The following is a 9,623-nucleotide window of genomic DNA, read 5'->3' on the forward strand; positions in this document are numbered from 1 at the left end:
GAGGGGGGATTAAATATGTATGGATAGAGAGAAATTCTTTATTGGCTATATCACTTGTCACTTGAGCACATTCACATGTCTTAGACAGGTCTGCACCCCTGCCTTTCAACCATTATCACCTAGCATACAGTGCTCACACTGCAGCAAGGGATTCTGGGAAATGACATGCAAATGAGCACACAAAGTGTCACCTTTTGCCTCTATATATAAAAAATATATATATAAAAAAAAAAAAAATATATATATATATATATATATATATATATACACACACACACACACACACACACACACACACACACACACACACACACACACACACACACACACACACACACACACACACACATATATATAAAAAAAAAAAACTTAGTAAAGTTATGGTGGGTAAAAAAAAGTGACAAAAACCCTCCACAGCAAAGCATATAGCAAATGGAAATATTACTGTATGCTCATCTGCATGTCTTAGACAGGTCTGCAACCCCGCCTTCCACCATTATCACCCAGCACACAGCACTTCCACTGCAGCAAGGGATTCTTTTGCATGTCATTTCCCAGAATCCCTTGCTGCAGTGGAAATGCAGTATGCTGGGCGATAATGGGGAAAGACAGGGTTGCAGACCTGTCTAAGACATGCAAATGAGCATACAGTTATATTTCCATGTGATATATAGATATAGATACACACAAATTCTGGGAGCACACAAACATATGAATAAAAGTAAAAGTATACTTATCATTAGTCCAGGTGCAGAGGGAGTAAGAGTGAGACGGAGAGGAGAGAAATACATGCAGGGAGAAAGGTATTGAATGAGTGGGGTAATTGATGGAGGGGGTGAGTGAGCAAGAGAGGGAGTGAGAGAGAGGGAAGAGAAATACATGGGAAGAGGGGGGAATAGAGAGGGCTTGAGGTGTGAAATGGGGGGGGGCTCGCAAGACCGCCGACATAGGGGAGGCCCTGTCGTAACTTGAGTCATGGGCCACGGGAAATCTGTCTTTGGCCCTGCCTGGTGGACAAATTTATTGGGATTATGTGACGTGACAATCTGAAAGTACGCTTCCTTGTACCATTGGAAGGGGAGGTAAGGACCACATGAGAAAGTGTAGTCATAGAGCTAGCTAGGAAAGGATTTTCGCTCCATCCCAGACCGCTCCATACACATGTTGAGCAGGATTCTCACACTGGGAAATGGAAATTGGTGAACTCGGTTCTTCAGAGAAATATATACATACTATATTATGCCGACCATCAAAATACAAGGTTGTTGATGAACAATGTTGAGTAAACCATACAAGTTGTATCATGGAAGGTAAAGAACATGTTACTGATCCTGTTCATTACATTGGACAGGATAGGGTGTGTTTTCATCTTTGGGAAAAAACAGAATGTAAGTTATACACACCATCTTCCCGAGTGAAGGCTCTTGGTGTAATAAGATCTCACTATTTGCTATTCAAGCAAATAATTACATTTTTCTATTACGATAACTCCCAACAGCAATGCTGAGTTTAACAATTCAGGAGCAGTAAACTAGCAGAGATCAGATGCTAGCCTGGGAATGAAATAGAACTTAGGGACTGCTTACAGGATTTTGGAAATAAGGAAGATGTCCTGCATGAGTTAAAATACCAAGGTGCCTAGTCTGCCATAGTTCTTACATGAGTTACAGAAAATTACCCAGGTTATTAATCAATTGAAGGAGGACGCAAAAGTATCTTGGTGGGAAGCAATTTTCAGATATAGCCCAACAATGAACTACGTAATAGGTCATGCTTGACCCTGTTATTGTTTATCTTTCTCGCCCATATTTTGATGTGCTTATTAGAAATATGTATTGCAAGCTTCGCAGAGTGCAGTATCAAATGCAAGCACAACATAGCATACTATATAAGCCACTTATTAACGAATCATATTCACTATACATAGGCGTGTGATTATTGTGCTCGCTTCACATGCCTCCCGAGAAGTCAGAAGAAGGTATGGCCTTATTTGGGTGAAAAGGGGGGTATATGTTGGAGCTGAAACACCCCTGGACTTGACCCTCAGGATTCTGGGTAACAAGAGAGGCTGTTTAAGACTCAGCCAGTGGGATCCAGCAAGGAATGTGTTAATGTCTCAAAGAGACAAGGCAACATCAGAAAGCCAACCCTGAAATTCCTGAAGACAGGACAGTGAGACGTACACCATGCATCACACACAGCTAGGCACAGCAGCAGACAACACAAAACACAAGGAAACACGGAGGTACAGTATTTGGAGCATGCACAGAGAGAATGCAAGTAGTAAAATGATTAGTGTGACAGCTTTTCTAAAGAGATAAGTATAAGATTTGTCTTGATCAGAGAAGAGTACTCTTGATTGCTTTGTCCTGCACGCAAAGGGACACAGCTGGCTATTTTACTCGTATTGATGCTGCGCTTATAAAAACAATTCCTACTCTTGGAACACACCACTGTGTCAGCCTCACCTTTTTACATGCACACAAGATGTAATTCACAGGTATAAATTTATTTTTAAGAAAAATATTCTGTCTGTTCCTACCTTTTTTATGTCAGCATGTATATAGTACTACCAGGACACCATTCTTTCCTTGAAAATAAAAAAAATAAAAAATGTATAATAATTTAACACCATATGGCCAAAATCAAATCGATCAAGATTCGAACGGTTTTACAAATACAGAATTTCGGAACAGGAAGCAAACACTTCAGTGGCGAATAATGTAATAAGTCCATCACAACTACCGAGAAATACCATCATTTCAAAAAGATTTGAAGAAGCAGGCTTGGTTTCAGTGTGGGGTTCCTCTAGTTAGAAAATAGAAGTACAAATATAAATGGAAACAATCCAACTTGCCTCCCTGTACAAAGACTCAAGGAAAGGGGGGTGGGGGAAAGTCACTTGATTTATCTATCATTTATTTTTTAAAGTAACTGGAGATGTTCAAAAATGACAAAATCAAAACGAGAGTGAGCGAGAGCGAGATACATATATACATACAAACAGACGTCAGCAGCACTCCACTATAAAACAACTTCACACCATTTTATTATCCAAAATAAGGATCAGACATCGTTATAAAAACAGCAGCCGCAAGAAATGGCAAATAGCAGCATAAAAACACAACAAAGCAGATTTTTCTTTTTGCTGCTGCTGCTGCTTTTAAAAGATGTCTGGTCCTTATTTTGGATAATAAAGAGAAGTTTTATTTTATTTTTTACCATGGAGAGCAGCCGACTTGTTTGATTCCTGTATACCCTGGCTGGGGAGTGATGGTAACGAGTGGTCTGGACGGCACCCAATCTTTTTTTCAGCAGGACACGTGCTATATATTATAGCCGTGAAAATATTATGTAGGAGCCGGCTTATATTTAACATTGGATTTTAACCTTTTCAATGCCAGGGCAGGATTACAGAGGATAAGACACCAAAGTCATGTGATCAATGTGGCCCTGACCAACCACCCCACATTCAGGGGCAACCGTGGCTGCTGTCAGCCCTAAACATGTGCAAAAGGGTTAGGACTCTTCGCTGCACGTCACAAGGGTCATTAGCGTTTCATCGCAAGTGGTAAGTGCAGTCTCATATCACCTACTGCTAAATGTTTAATGTCAGTCTGGGAATTGTCTGATTAAATGCTGCGTTAAGCTTTTAATGGGAGCCTAAATATGGCTTCTCACGGGAGGATTAGGAAGCAGCACAAAACAAATGTCCATTAACAATGTAAAGAGACGAGTGAAATTTTATAGCAGAAAACAATGTTATTATGATGCATAACTTTAATCTGTCTCCTTTCCAAGCAAAATTCCACGGCAGGGTGTCAATACCCAACCCAGCGCCGGCTTCCAGAAAGAGAAGCTCTGCAATGTTCACACACAAACACACTTCTGCCCTTGACGATCCACTGCTGTATGAAATCCTCCAAAAATGATCTTCCAGGTACTGCGTGGTTGCCAGCTTCATCTCCACGTCACTCCAACAAATGTTCTGATTTCATACTCCCATCTTACTTTTGGTCGTCTTGGTCTTTTAAGCTCTCTTGGAATCCAGTACCATATTTGTCCAACAATGGTCATTTCTTCTTGTGATAAATCAGCACACTGACATTTTAATTTCTTCACCCTTGTGATGTCACAGACTGGTTTGTTTTTCTCTCTCCCCCATCTCCCTCTCTCCCCCCCATATCTCTCCCTCTCCCCCCCCCATACCTCTCCCTCTCCCCCCCCCCCCCCCCATCCACCTCGTTTCACATCCATACATGAGCACGGGCAGAATACACGTTGCAAACGTTTTTCTTGAGGCACAGGGAAGGTTTCCTTGAAAGATTGTCTTTCTACTTCCAAAAGGCCTGATCGGGCTCCCAAAGAGCTGCTCCCCTATGCACAAGACCAGCGTGCTAAGGGTTAACATTTGCTTGTACTTTGTGGCACGTCAACCCTACCCACTGGAATGTTAACGAGCCAAGAGGATTCCTGTATACCCTTGCTGGGGAGTGATGGCAACGAGTGGTCTGGACGGCACCTGATCTTTTTTCAAAAGGACAAGTGCTACTATATATTATAGCAGTGAAAATATTATGTAGGAGCCGGCTTATATTTAACATTGTAAGAACTTTGTATTCGTAGCTGCATTCATTCTGAACCCCTTCAGTGTACATCTGCTTCGCCCCAAAGGCATTTAGCTTTTGGCACAGCCAAAGGGTGTGAGCCGTTTGCTGATGTTATAGCTTCTCTATTTCAATTTAAAACTCACCATCCCTTTTATCCCCGGTACCCAATTTTCCAAATCTAATTGTCCATGAAAATGTCTGTGAATTGACTGCATAACCTCTGTTCTTTTAAAGGTAACAATGTATTGTTATAACTCTGTGCCCAGGACATACTTGAAAACGAGAGGTAACTCAATGTATTACTTCCTGGCAAAACATTTTTAGAAATAAATAAATGCACTGCATCCCATCTTCAATCTCCTGTCGATTTCATTCAAAAGGTTCCCATCCATTGTTATTTGCCAGTCAGGTTGACAGTCTTCGACTCCTTGTTCTATTCCTTTTATTTCAATCTTTGCCAACTTGACACATTTGTTGAACATCACACTTTGGTCCTGCTGATATTAATACGGAGGCCCACAGTCTCACTTGCTTCGGTGAGCTCTACAATTTCGTGCAGGTGGTCTTCTAGACTTGTGCCAAAAATAATGTAATCTGCAAATCGTAGGTGGCTCAAACATTCATAGATTGATTCCTTTTTCTTCCCAATCGAAGGTCTTTAACAATTCTTCAAAACGTTGCCGTGCAAAGCTTTGGCGACGTGTGGGTATGTGTGACGGATAGATATAACTAGATATATATTTTAAAAAAATTAAAAAACACAGTGCTGAAACGTTGTAGGTATAACCTAAAAGTCACAGTGATTTACAAGTTGCTGGGAATGGGGCTGAAATACTACAATTCCTTTTGCTACCAAATTGCTTTATTTAAAGCAAAATTATTTATTATTTTTGCTTTTAAAGACACATTTGCGTGTAAATCTGTCATTGTATGTGTATACACAAATATATATGGAGATGTCATTTGATATATTGGGATAATTACGATTATTGAGAACAGTAGCAAGTCACTGTATTTTTTATTCTGCACACAAAGAGAACAGTTGCAAAAATGATGTAACTACAATCTGTCAATAAACACTGATACAGAGAGCTAAACAAGCAGTAAATATTTAACTAAATCTGCCCCAATTAACCCACGAGGTCTCAGTTTGGGGATTTTGGGTTGTAATAGAAACTAACCGGTACTGAAACAATAAAATCAGATGGAAAATCCATTAGCAATTAAAAACTATATTTTGTTTTTATAAATAATTATATTGACCCAATAAAACAGTTTTCTGCAATAAAGAAAACAATAAAATGCATGCCCATGAACTAAAATATACATTGTGCAGTATATGAAAATAAACATTTATGGAATATAGCACAGATTTTTTTTTTTTTTTACATGACTGGTGCAAAGAGAAGCCTAAATCCAACACAAACATGCAAATAAAACAGTACTTTATATTTGCTGGGAAGTTGTTGTTTTTTTTGGGGGGTGGGGAGGAAGAGATTGAGAATAATGACATTTTCTCTGCATAAATTATAAATGTGATCCTATGAGGAGATCCACAGTGCACAACAGACATCCACCTCTACCAAACATTCATGAGTAGGGTTACCTTTAGCTAACCGCATCAAGGACATTCGGGCTGGGCTTGCATTGTTTTAAGAGATTCTCAAGCACCAAGATGCCTTATTGTTTTCCAAAATAACAAGGAGCCTTATATAACCCCACCATCAAGCTTTGCCTTCCAGGTGCTTTATTGCCTCCTCCCCAAAAAAGATATTCATAAGTATAAATACCCAAGGGTACATTATTACACCTTAATTTTCAGATGCCTTATTACAGCACTGCTAAAATCAAGGATGTATCCATCAAGCCTTATTGCTCTCACTCCTGAGTACCCCGTTAAATGAGATCATCATGCCTAATACCCTCTCATTGCCAACTGGGTGTCGTACTTCACTCTACCCCCTCTACTATGTAGGCGCCCCCTCACTGGCCCACTCCCAATAGATACATTGTCGGCCCCTTAATTTGCCCCTTCACTTTGCCCACTAGGTGCCTTATTGCTACCTCACGGTGCCCCCACTAGATGCCTTATTGCCCCTTCACTGTCCCCTACTAAATGAATACAATTACAAGGCAATTCTATTGGCAATTAAAAATAAGATACTCTGTTTTTATAAATAACTATATCCAATTTAAAAAAAAAAGCGGAGGTTTTCTTGCAGGGAACTCCCTCCCCCCAATAAAATACATGCCTATGAAAATAATAATATATACACACACACACACACACACACACACACACACACACACACACACACACACACGATTTCATTAGGATTGATGCAAAGAGAAGCCCAAAGCCAATCCCACATGTAATATTTCTATTTGCTGGGAAATAAAGTGAGGGATTGCTGAGGATTGGATTTCTAGGTGCTTTATTAACCCTTACTAGGCGCCTTACTGCCCATTCACTGCTCCCTCCTGTGGGCTTTTTCATCCCCTCTCCCATGTACAGCTGGTGTCACTTGCTGCCCTGACAGTCACTGGCTGTCACGCCTGATCGCTCCTTCTGGTGACAGCTTCCTCTCCCCGAGAGGCATAAGCCGCCCCCGGTCCCCTGTGCTCCTTCTCCCCAGGGTACTTTACAGTGTCAGCCCCACGCCCCTACACCTCTCTCCCTCACCTGCCATGCCCGACTTCAATGGCGGCGGTTCCGTGTAGCGGCCCGGGCACCGAGCTTTGTCTGGCTTCCCCTGTGAGGCGGAGCAGCGGCTGCGGACGGAGGATGGAGGCGGATCCTGCGCAGCCCCCTCCCCCGAACCCCGCTGCGGCCCTGACAGTTCGGAGCGGGAGGCCCCGCCCACCGCAACCAGCACGTCACCACGCAACGACGCCAAGTCAGGGCACGACACGAAGGTGTAATGCCCTCATCCTGACGTAATAGAGGGTGTGGCCTGTTCAGTCATGTGCTGTAGTCAGACCTGGGCACTACCTACCTATCTGCTATTATTATTATTATTGATATTTATAATGTTCATATATTGTATCTGTATTATTTAGATATAGCTTTTATTATTATGAACACATTTATAAATATTCTTATTATGCATATGTAGCCGAGTCCCCATTCTTACCTCCGGTGCAGGGTGGGAGCTGTGGCTGATTGGAGGCTGCCGTAGCTCCGCGCAGATCAGGAGTGGCTATTTTGGGCGTCGCGCATGCGCAGAATGGTGAGGTGCGCATGCGCAGTGTGAGACGTAGTCGAGTGCCCACGTCCCCCAGCAGCCCAACTTGTACAAATGCACCGCAAGACCGAGGGGGAAGCCACTGCCCAGGAGTTGGTCGATCTCCTTAACCAGTAGAGATGGCGTCCAAAAAGGAAACCGGTGCACAGCTGAAAAATGCAACTTGGACAGAAATGACCATTTGAAAAGTATTTATTAGTTAAAAAACATACAGGTAGAGTCCTGGCAGATCTCCTAACATATTTCACGAACACAGAACTCTGCAAGAAGCAGGGGAATTACCCCTTTCATCCCTACGGATTCACTCTGTGTTCAAGGAGGAATGCCATAGAATCTCTGCCCAAGAAGGAATTGGACAGTTCTTCAACCTGGAGAAGTAGCCCACACTACTTGCCCTTGTATGTTGTTTTTTATGATCCATTAAATTACTTCAGCTTTTTATCCATGGGAACGCTCTCTCTCTTTAATCATTTCTCCTGCATGGAAGTAGTGCTCTGCTTTTTCCTCCATGTTTTTCATGTTCAGCGTGCTGGACCTGAGGTCTGGAAACTACCAGGTACCCATGAGCCCCGAAGACCAGGCGAAGACAGCGTTTGTCTGCCCCCTCAGGTTCTACCAGTTCACCCAGATGCCCCAAGCCATTTGTGGTGCACCTGCAACTTTCCAGAGGTTAATGGAAAAGGCCATTGGTGATATGAATCCCTGGGAATGTCTGGTTTATATGGATGATATCATCGTGTTCGGAAGAACGTTAGAAGAACACGAAGAAAGCCTTCTGAAGGTTCTGGATCACCTGGGAAAAGAAGGCCTGAAGTTGTCCCTGCACAAATGTTGCTACTGCCGCACTTCGGTCACCTATGTGGGCCACATAGTGTCCGCAGAAGGAGTGACTACTGGCCTATGCTGATCCGGAGCAGCCGTACATCCTGCATGTGGATGCCTGCTTCAACAGGCTACTGCGGGAGAAGTACTTCATTCATTACGAATCGGATGCACTGCGATCGGGAGAGAGACTTCGAGAGCAAGTTAATTAAAGAGCTTCTAAAACTGCTCAACATCGAGAAGTCTTGTACGACTCCCAATTATCCTGAAGGAGATGCCCTGCTGGAAAGGTTCAACCGAACTCTCCTGGATATGCTAGGCACTCTGAAGGGCTCCAAGAAGGCCAGCTGGAGCAAGCATGTCGAGCCGCTAATGTATGCCTACAATTGCACCAGGCATAAATCCACAGGGTACGCACCCTATTTCATGATGTTCAGCAGAGAGGCACGACTACCTGTGGACATTTGTCTACGAGTATCCACTGATGGGGTACCGAATATGACGCACTATAAATATGTGCAATGGCTCCAGGATAATCTCCGTCAAGCATATCAGCTGGCGGAAAAGGCCACGGCCAAGCTGAATGAGAACAACAAGCGGAGGTATAACCACAAGGTCCGCCATCGGGAACTTCTGCCCGGAGACGCAATTCTTCTGCAAAATTTAGGAATACCGGGAAAGCATAAATTAGCGGACCGCTGGTGAGAAGCTCCTTTTGAGGTAGAGTCACAGATGCCGGGGCCTTCCTGTATACCGTATCCGAGATGCAGACGGAAGGGTAGGGGTCTGGCATCGAAATCACTTGCTACCTATTCCTCAAGTGGGAGAAAGTGAACCCGAAACATCCTCAGTAGTGCCGGCTAGTGAACCGGACAGGAAAAAATCAGGAACTCACCAGTTCAAGGAGATAAAAAGTCTTTATTAACCTACATAAAAAATGGAAGCA

The 9,623-nt window shown here is 42.9% G+C and overlaps 1 protein-coding gene across 2 annotated transcripts in view; it reads right to left on the reverse strand.

Annotated features, from left to right (window-relative positions):
- SLC23A2 (solute carrier family 23 member 2) overlaps positions 1 to 7,479 on the reverse strand; it is a 111,223-nt gene extending 103,744 nt beyond the window's left edge. The window contains exons 1-2 of one of the 2 annotated variants that reach the window (XM_075601291.1): positions 7,294 to 7,479; positions 2,543 to 2,590 (exon numbers count right to left, since the gene is read on the reverse strand). The gene's annotated coding sequence lies outside the window, so the exon portion shown is untranslated. The remainder of the gene's footprint in view (positions 1 to 2,542; positions 2,591 to 7,293) is intronic. The other variant, XM_075601289.1, reaches the window with a different exon arrangement.
- Between the last annotated feature and the right edge of the window lie 2,144 nt (positions 7,480 to 9,623).

Source organism: Ascaphus truei, chromosome 5 (assembly GCF_040206685.1).
Source record: "Ascaphus truei isolate aAscTru1 chromosome 5, aAscTru1.hap1, whole genome shotgun sequence".
Taxonomy (NCBI): Eukaryota; Metazoa; Chordata; class Amphibia; order Anura; family Ascaphidae; genus Ascaphus; species Ascaphus truei.